The 9,996-nt window shown below is 49.4% G+C and overlaps 1 long non-coding RNA gene across 1 annotated transcript; it reads right to left on the bottom strand.

The window, feature by feature from the left end:
• Nucleotides 1–2,524: 2,524 nt before the first annotated feature.
• On the bottom strand, nt 2,525–9,362 carry LOC122231393. Its single transcript, XR_006208612.1, has 3 exons — nt 9,091–9,362; nt 8,237–8,334; nt 2,525–2,677 (listed from the first exon to the last, which is right to left on the bottom strand). It is a non-coding gene; the product is annotated as an uncharacterized LOC122231393 (long non-coding RNA).
• Nucleotides 9,363–9,996: the final 634 nt, after the last annotated feature.

The raw sequence follows: 9,996 nt of genomic DNA, 5'->3' as shown, positions 1-9,996 counted from the left end.
CACACCTGTACACTTGCTCTCACACATACGTATGCACAGAGCCAGACGTGTGCACACACACACACGTGTGCACACATGCTTTCCCTGGTCTGGGAGACATCAGCCTGAAGGATAGATTCATTCCCATTCTTCTTCTCTCCTTCCCAGGCTTCGGCTTCAATGGTCCAATCATAGGAATAATTACCATTCATTGAGTGCCTCTATGCTCCAGGAACTATGCTCTGTGCTCTCTTTGCACTATGTTAAAGCTCACAAAAAATGAACAAGGCGGGTATTGTGATCCAGATGTGGTAACAGGGCCTCAGACCGGCTAAAGATCTCCCCTGGGGGCCACATGGGAGAGGAAGCTTTTAAAAGCAAGTCTCTCTGTTTCCAGAGCCTGAGCTATTCAAGCTACCAAACTGCCTCTCCAAATATAAAAGCCCCCGAGGCAGACTTTGCCCCAGAAGAGATGGTCAAGCACATGCCTGGAGAGCATTGGGCTAGAGCTGACATCCAAAGGGATGGACCCCACCTTTTTCCTCCAAGCCATGGCGCCCGTCAACCATTGCCAGGATGTGGAAGAGTCACGAGAAAAATGTGGGTGTTACATATCACAGCGGGGATACGTAGCTTCGTCACGCAAGTTTGGAGTTCAAACCGATCTTGAAGAGAGAACAGAGCTGTTGGCCAAGGGTTAGTGGATTGGTATCCAGAGACTCAGGCAATCAGAAACAGGCTGGCTTCCAGGCCCATGCTCTTCCCACTGGCCCTCCTGCCTCCCTGTACTTACAGCACTGTTTAGAAATCTTCACCATGGGTACTTTTTATTAATTAACTTGCATGAGCAAATATGTAAGGTTTGAATAATTTGCACGTACGAATTTGTTTTGTTTCTCCGCACATGCTCTAGTTCCCAGGAATGCACAATGCTGAGTGAGGGCATGGTGAGATCCCACCTTAACAGATGGCCTCGTTGTAGCCCAGAGAGATTAGCTGAAGCGAGAAGCTTAGAATAACATCTTGAAGACCAGATTCTAGATCTCCTTTGTCCCAGATCTGGCCCTGCCGCGTTGGTGCACTTTTTTCTCTTCGTGTTATTTCCTCAAAAGATCAGCCCCCCTTCCTGCCCTGACTTTGCAGGCCTCGCATCAGGTCTATCTCCTTTCTGAGTAGCTTTTTTCCTCCTTACCCTATCCCTTCCTTGATTCTCCCACTCAGTCCTGAGCTGATTTATAGGCCAGAGTCGTCCCCTGGGCTGGGCAGAAAAGCAGCAAGGAGACAGATTGATGATCCCTTCAGCATCGCCCAGGAAAATGCCAGCACAGGAGCGAGGCTGTGGCCCAGCAGGAGCTGGGAGCCCTGCATCCGTGTCCTGTGTGTGACCACACAGAGCAGGAGCACACTCAGCTCATGCCAAGAGCTGGTGTTGGGGGACAGGCAGAAAAGCCCTGGGACGGCTCTTCCCACTTACTGCAAGTGCCCCATTCCTTTCATTATGAAGGTAGAACAGAGGACCTGGGGAGGGGCAAGGTGAGGACGGGAAACGGGAGAGCACAAAGAGAGTCGCTAGAGAATGTGGACTCCCCAAGTTGACGCGGATTGTGGTTTCCAACAACACAAACCCCCTTGCTGCATGGCTCCCCCATCTGAAGGAGAGGCACAACATGCCGTAAATCCACACCACAGTCGTACACATCTTTCCGCACACACTCACACACACTTTTCCACACGCATATCTCCACGCGGAGCCATGGATTTCTGGCACTGCACCCTCCTTGACCTTCCGCAGGGCCCTCCTGTGTTGACAGGTACTGTGGGTAGAAAAGAAGAAAGACAATGAAACCTCTGCAGCCCCAGGTCCCCAGCACGCAGTCCCAGCTCCCTCAAAAGCCCTGATGGGCTCCGATGGCTCCCCTCCTTCCTCCTTTTCTAATTATGACAGGCCCCAGGGGGCCAGAGCAAAGAGAGGGAAAGCCGAGCAGGACTGCAAGTGGGAAAGGAGGGCACAGGAGGGAGGGAGGAGAGAGGGAAGCAGCGGAAACAGACATTTTGTTCTGGGGAGAAACAAGTACGTGGCCAGACACAGAGAGTGGTCATACTTCACCTTTCCTGCACCCCCCGGGGGAAGTGAGCCCACGGCGAGCCCATGGCCGTGCTCACCGCAGGACTGGTGAAATGCGAAAGGGGGGAACCCTCAGGTCTGGGTTTTGATAGTGGACTGATTTGCCTTGGAAACACGATCAGGTTTAATGTCATCTGTTCCGTGAAGATGGGAGACACGAAGGTTCTTCGTCGTTACTTACAGGACAGGAGCCTAAGATGCTCCGAGCCCAAAGCGCACTTCACAGCTATGCCTTCTGGGAGCGGGGCTGGCCTTCTCTTCTCTTCTGGGGGTTGGCGTATATGAATGACAGCCTGTTACAAGTGAACAAACAGAGATATGCAAAATAATCCCCCACCATTTATAAAATGAATTCACAGTCGTTTGATCTAATTGAACACATTTTTACTAAGAGTTATACTCTCTGCCACGTGCCTTGCCGAGCGCTGGGAGTGAAGGTCTGGATGGGCCCAATCTGACCTGACGGGGTTCACAGTCTAGCAGAGGAGGCTACGTGGAGGGAGGGCTATTTCATGCACCGTCCCGTGAGGCCAAGGACCAGGGGGAGGAGAAAGCCTTCTGCCCACTCGTCAGCTGAAAAGAGAAAGTCAGTCCTGGTGGGGAGGAATTCTCCATCACATCTACTTCTGTCTTTCTCCACAGCTTTCGGTCGGTCAGGTTCCCAGGGCCCCTTCTCCTCCCGGAGACTCAGAATTAAGTGGAAATGTCAAGTCCTCTCCAGACCGTAGAATTTCTTCTCTTCTCAGGTCTGTTTTGTTGTGGTCATGAAGACTGCCCAGCCAAAGATTCTGAAATAGCAACTATTCCAATTATGTAAAATGTGATTAAAGGAAGTGTCACGGCCCTTCACGGGCGCCTTTCACTTAGTTCTTGCCTTGCAACCCTTGCTTGGGCTGACAAGCAGAACAGATCTACTTGATACATCTCGCGCTAAAATGAAACGTCTAGTCAAAAGTGCTTAGAATCCCTCAAGGCTGGAGTTGGCTAATGATGTCATTACTCCACAGGGCCTGGCGTTATTTTTAGGATGGCCATTTCCTCCCACATTAAGGCTCATTAGGACTCCCCTCCCCCCCCCCCTCCGCTGTAGTACTCTACCCACACAATAGAGGTCACACACAGAGAGGAGGCCTGGTCTGAGCCTGAGGCAGGTCGCTTACCCTTTCGGGACAGCTGAGTTCCAAGTAAAGCCTCTCGAAGCTGAAGGAAGCTTTTCCTCAAGTGTAGGAAACCCGACCAAGGTCAATGGCTGTCTGGGCTGGGCGAGCATTCATGTAGCCTGCTTGCCAATTCTAAAACGGCCGCATCTGTGCCATCCACACTCCCTTCACCCCTCTTCCCTTCATACCTCTCAGCCACGACACTTCCAGCCTGGCTCAAATACCCTTGCAAATACTCCATCATCTGTAAGCCAAATTCTCCGGACTCCAGGGTAAGGCCACCTCTACCATGCGAGGAAAACATTCATCTATTCTACCACGTGGGCTCTGCAATCTGCTGGTCTTAGGTTCAGATTCTATAGTTGTCATTTCTGGGCTGTGTGACCTGGGGCAAGTTTCTTAGTATCTCTGAGCCTTACTCTCCTCGTCGCTAAAAGGAAGATAATGAAACCAACTGAGCAGGACTGTCATTAGAGAACAAAATAAGAAGATATACATAAGGCACTTGGAGTCCCTGGCACAAGAAAAACACTTATTAAATGCAACTGTTGTTATTACTTATCATCTCCTCTAGTATTATTATAAATCAGCAATCTGCAGTTTTGAAATCCAAAAAGCTCTGACTACTGAAAGATTTTTCCTAACTCGCTTGGCAGTAAAACCTGACCCGGACTGCCCTGGGTTTCTTTGTAGACCTCATTTATCCCACTTAGGATGAGTATTTGCTGCACAAATCTGAATGGTTTTTCCTTACCAGTGACTGTCCCAGACTCTGCTGGGGGTGTTACATAACATATTGTCACTGTACCCTATTGCTTTTCTAAAAACCTAAAAAATTCTGAATTTGGAAATGTATCTGGCCCCGAGGGGTTTTGATAAGGGATGGTGGCCAGTGGTCTTTTTTCAAGCCAGATAAATCTCACACGGCAGGACCCAAGCCACCACTATCCCTCTCTACCTAGAAAAATATAGAAAGGCTGATTTCTTTACCTACAGCAAGGCAGTCAGGCATCCCCCTGACAAATCACAGGGAGCCCCAGGGAGGAAAATCTGCCCTCCTTGCCACTCACAGATCAAATGTGTCACTCACCTCGATTGTCGATCCTTGGCACATCTGGACAGAGAGGGCTGGCCACATTGCTCTGAAACTATTTATCCCATATAAGTAGCCCTCGTGTTTACTGAACACCTACTGTGTGCCACGCTCTTTACACCCTGGAAACGTCACAATAAGAACACAGAAGGTATTAGCACCCCCACTTTACCCCTTGTAAATGGGGCAAATGGGGATGTAGAGATGGTGGGAATGCAGACAAATTCCAATCCAATTTCAAAACCACTGTTTTTTCTCTATGGCATTGCTCACTGACTCTCACAGAACATAGGAAAGGAGAGAAATTGTATTTTAAATTTAGTCCCGTTACTAGTATATTTTAAGGGTGTAGCATTATTCTAAGCCCCAGGCTCTAGGGGCACCTGTGTGGCTCAGTCAGTTAAGCATCCGACTTCAGCTCAGGTCATGATCTTTGTGAGTTCGAGCCCCGTGTCGGGCTCTGTGCTGACAGCTCAGAGCCTGGAGCCTTCTTCGGATTCCGTGTCTTCCTCTCTCTCTGCCCCGCCCCCACTCTGTCTCTCTCTCTCTCTCTCTCTCTCTCTCAACAATAAATAAACATTAAAAAAAAAAAAAGATTTTTTTTTAAGACCCAAGCTCTAAGTAGGGGGGTTAATTTGCAAGTTTGAGAAATGGTGAGTTTTTCTAATGCTAAGTGATATCTAAAGACCAGTGTTCTCAGAAAATGACATTGACCTCTATTACTCAACTTTTTCCTTTAATCCGTCTCCAGTCTCCTGCAACTCTACTTGGGCAAGGGGAGGTTAGGAATGTGGTGGTAGTGGAGGAGGTTATGTTTTGGGGAGGGGGGGAGTGTTTTGCAGTTCTGTTCCTTGTTTGATCAGATGAGATCATTTGAGCATGAAGGCCAAGAAGGGAGATGTGATAACCTTGGCCGTGAACCCGCTGGTAAGCGTTCAGAGTTACACTCCTCCATCACACAGCATGCTAAACAAGGCACAAGGCTCTATCCATGACAACCCGTCCTCCCTGGAGCCAAAAGTAAAAATCAAAGGCAGCAAAAAAGATTAAAAAGCAAGTGTCCAAAACCAGCGAGAACAACTCACCCTCCCTCGTGACACCAGAGGAGACAAAGACCACAAAGTGAAGGTGTCATGCAGCCCACAGATTAATCTACACTATGCAGAAGTGGTCAGAGCCCTCCTTTCCCCCATAATAGGATGCCCAGGAAGCCTCGCAGTGAATGCTTCTGTCAACAAGATAGCGAGAACTCAGGCGGGCCGAGTGCATTGTTTCTCGGCTACCTAGGGCTTTGGATTATGAAAAGGTGTCTGAAAGAGACTTTGTTATCTCATTGTGCTTCTGCAAGTGACCACTCGGTTCTGTGAGCCACACCGCTCCTCCTAGAATTCCTGACTTTTGATTTAAGGATGCGATTGTTCCTTAGGCTGACAATAGTAGGCTGGAAGCCCAAGGGTAGCCTCCAGGCCTGTGGGCACCTGCAAAATGGAGGTGCGGCTGGGGCTTCCGACAGGCCCCGGTGACTTCCAGGCAGCCTGCCAGGTGACCTGGCTGTCAGTGATCCATGAGGTCACCAAGGTATGAATCAACGTTGGCGGCATCCGTGGTTGCATCCGTAATATAGATGGTTCATGTAGCATGTCACAGGCCAATGAGAAAGTGACTTGTCTTGAAGGTTTTTTTTTTTTTTAAATCCCAGTAGCAGAGAAAGCAATCATCCAAGAAATGGAGAGTGTGAAACAGAGAGCCCTATCCAGGTGGGATACTCCTGTGGCTCTGACATGTGGCCTTGGAAGTGGCATAAATTCTGGCCACTGTGCCCCAAATTGTTAAAAACAAAACAAACCCCAACAAAAAAACGCCGATCCCCTTTCTTCTCCACCACAGAGAGCTAAGGCCATTCCCCTGCTCGACTTACTCACAAGCTCCTCAAAGGCTCACGAAAGATCTTGTCTAAGAACCACGGTTTACAGATGGGGTTGCAGAGGGAAGTGACTTTTCCAAGGGCACAGAGCACACTATGACAAAGCAAGAGGGAAGGCATCTCTCCTGATTCCCAGGCTAGCACTCAGAAACACTCAGGAACAAAGACCCTCAGGCTTTCTAACCACAAAAAAAGAAGTACATGCGCAAGAGGATGGTGTCGCTTAAGAAAAAACCTGCTGTAGAATGTACATGACAACAAATGATGACGAGCGACGAGTATACGGATAGCTTGACATTAACAAAACCAAGTGTTGCCGTGTGAGTAAGTGTGATGTTAACAGACAATTCTCCGTAATATATTTTTCATGAGCAAATGAGAGGACATGAAATATATATTACGGAATATGGTATTAACATCATGTTTATTTACTCTGCAGCAATCTGATATTCTTTGATATTTATATGTTTTCTAGGCCTGAAGTTGGTAAAATTCTGTGAGCCCTGATGTGGGCTCCAAACTTTTCACAAATGCTGTTGGGTGTCTGTCCCCACACCCTTTGCTCCCCCACCTCACCCCATCACACACACACCCATTGAAGGTTGTTGAAGATATACACACATATGTGTATTTTTAACAAACTAGTGACTGTTAAAGAACTCCTTGCCCCCCATCATGTGCCAACATCTAAGTCGCCATTTTGATCTGGCATCCTTCCCAAAGGACTGCCTTTCCCTGCCCACCATGACATCATTCATATGTGCTAGTCACTCAGTGGCTTTTATTTTTTTTATTTTTTTTATTTTAAAAATTTTTTTTAACGTTTATTTATTTTTGAGACAGAGACAGACAGAGCATGAACGGGGAGGGTCAGAGAGAGGGAGACACAGAATCTGAAACAGGCTCCAGGCTCTGAGCTGTCAGCACAGAGCCCGACGCGGGGCTCAAACTCACAGACCGCGAGATCATGACCTGAGCCGAAGTCGGCCGCTTAACCGACTGAGCCACCCAGGCACCCCCACTTAGTGGATTTTAAAGCCTGCACCCGGCACTGCCCCGTGCGGAACACCAGCGCAGAAACTATCAGGGGTCCCACGTACCTCTCAACTCGGGTGGAAGGAGAGGCCAGCTTCCATTCCTGAGGTGAAGCCCTATGGGCCCCCACTGAGGCCTTCGGCAGGCATGGTGGCCACTCCCTCCTAAGGCATGCCCTCCGCGTCTGGCACCAAGGAAGGCGAAGTTAGACTGACAACAACACTAACAAAGATTAATTCCTGTGTCTGATGAGAGTTAATTTCTCTGATTAGAGGACTCTCAAAGATGTGCAGTGACTAAATCCTGACTGGAAATATTCAAATGGCAGAACAACAGGGCAAAGAGCCCCAGTCACATGCCAGCGGCTCACAGAAGACCTTCCTAAGACCCGGCGCGGGAGGAGTCAGACAAACACCCGGGATAAACATACAAGGGCAGGCGGCTCTGGCCAATGAGATATTTGTCTATTTACCTCTGTCATTCCACCTATGTATGTATTATTTATTTCCCTTTCCAGGGCCATCTTGGAAGGTCTCGCCTGAAACCACATGCATTCAGAAAGAGATGAGAGGTGTGGTGGGCAGACCCATCCAGAGAAACACTGTCTGGTCGGGTAGAAGCTGGTGGCTAACAGGGAAGCTGCATGGGGCCACCCACCGATTCCCCAGGAACTGACTTTGGACTGTGGAGGAGGATGATGTTGATGGACAACGAGCTTAGCAGGCAGCCTGATTTTGGATTTGAATTCTGGCTCCATCATTTACATCTGTGTGAATCTGGACAAGGCACGGAACTTCTGAGAGGCTCAGCGACCTCACCCAGAAGCAAGATCACCCTGTCAGTGTTAGTTCCTTGGCACACACAACCTGTAAAAGAGCCTGGCAATGAGGGCCACCTCCTGTCCCCATGCCACTTCCCACCTTTGAGGCTTAACAAGAGAAAGGTCCTCTGGCTTCACTCCAGGGTGACATGGAGGCTGTGGGGTCTGCTACTTACAGAGAAGTTCGGTGACTCCTGGCTGAGAGAGAAATAGAGTTTAGGAACTGGCAGGTGGAGGACATGGGAAAGAGCCACTTTTCCTTATCTTTCACACTGTCCCTTCTCTTCCCCCTTCCCCCACCTGTCATTCATCCAGTTCATAAACATACTGAGAGTTCACTGAGGGCCAGTGCCATGCCTGAAGCTGTCCACAATGTGACGCTCCAAGTCCCTTTAGCAGAAGACACCGCCCCCCCCCCCCCCCACACACACACAAAGACATTTACCAATTCCTAAGGGTTTATTGAGAGTCTGTTTTGTGCCGGGCACCATACTGGGCCCCCGAGATAGTGAGAAACTTCTCTACTCTAAGTAGCTCACAGCCTATTGATGGAAAAGGAGCTTGCCTTTGGTCTGAAGGCAGTTCATTCATTAGGGTTTGGGATATGAGTGTCCAAAGCTCCCCTCCTGAACTGGGCTAGTACAGATGTAAAGCTGCAGTCAGCACACTGCTAATGGGGCTTTGAAAGTCTCTGCTTTATTAGGGCATCCAGGAAAGCCGATTTCAGCTGCAAATGCCTTCATTGCCTCCCCAGCAGAAATGGCTAATACCTGCTTTCTGGGACGCGCTCATCAAAAGGAGACTCTCAAAGCCCCATTAGCAGTGTGCTGACGCTGGCTGTACATCCTGAAAGGGCAAAGTCCAGCGGAGTTAAAGGAATCCAGCCTATTTGTCAACACTAGCATGAGTCAGATCTTCCCCCTCCGCCCCCCCCCTTTACTTCCTCCCTCTTACCTGGGAGCCTAAGGGACTTCAGTTTCTCAGCAGGGGGCTCTGCAGTCCTACAACCCACACACTTCCCCCCTCCTTCCTTGGGCTCACCATCCTCCGTCCTGACAGTCTCAATCCTATAACCCGGTGGAAGCCTAAACATCCAGCGGAGTCCCATCTACCAAGGACTCCCTGCTCTGCCATCATCTGCCTCCACCCAGAGAAGTTCTTGGGCTCTGTTCTCCCGATCACCTTCTATGGTTGCCTGGGCTCCCAGAATCTTGAAGATGGAAGGTGCCTAGAAAGTCAACTAGCCCAACCTGCCACCCGATAGAGGAATTTCTCCCTCAGCAGCATCAACGTGTGGTCTCCCAGGAGCAAAGACGGCTGTCACCAGAGAGTGTTGGAGGCAGACAGACCACAAGACAGCACACAAGCTGTAGGACCTTGCTAGGGCATATCCGGCTAAGAGCAAGAGCTGTCCTCACAGCCTGGCGATGCTATGCACACCGAGAAGATGATCTTGCCTTAGGTCTTCACCGGCCAGCTCTCCCAGACCGCAGACCTACTATGACCTCATCTTAACTTCTACAATGACCCAAGTTCCTGTGAAAAGGATGCCCAGAACTCAGAAAGACTGGCCTCGCCCTCCCCTTAGGGCCTTCCAAGAAGAAAGGGCAGGAGAGGGGTGGAGATCCTCTTGCCTTTGTTTTTGTTGTTGGTGGTGTTTTTAATATTTATTTATTTAAGTAATCTCTACACCCAACGTGGGGCTCAAACTCACACCCCCGAGATCAAGAGCCATCTGGTCCTCTGACTGAGCCAGCCAGGCACCCCTCTGGCCTTTGTTTATTGTCCCATTATTCAGTAGACAAGCAGGGTGATGTGGCCCACCAAGGAACAGGAGTCATTAGACAGTCTAGCAAGAAA

The sequence above is a fragment of the Panthera tigris genome, chromosome D1, assembly GCF_018350195.1.
Source record: "Panthera tigris isolate Pti1 chromosome D1, P.tigris_Pti1_mat1.1, whole genome shotgun sequence".
In the NCBI taxonomy this organism is placed as follows: Eukaryota; Metazoa; Chordata; class Mammalia; order Carnivora; family Felidae; genus Panthera; species Panthera tigris.
The sequence above is the reverse complement of the archived record's forward strand: the minus strand, read 5'-3'. Positions and strand labels throughout refer to the sequence as shown.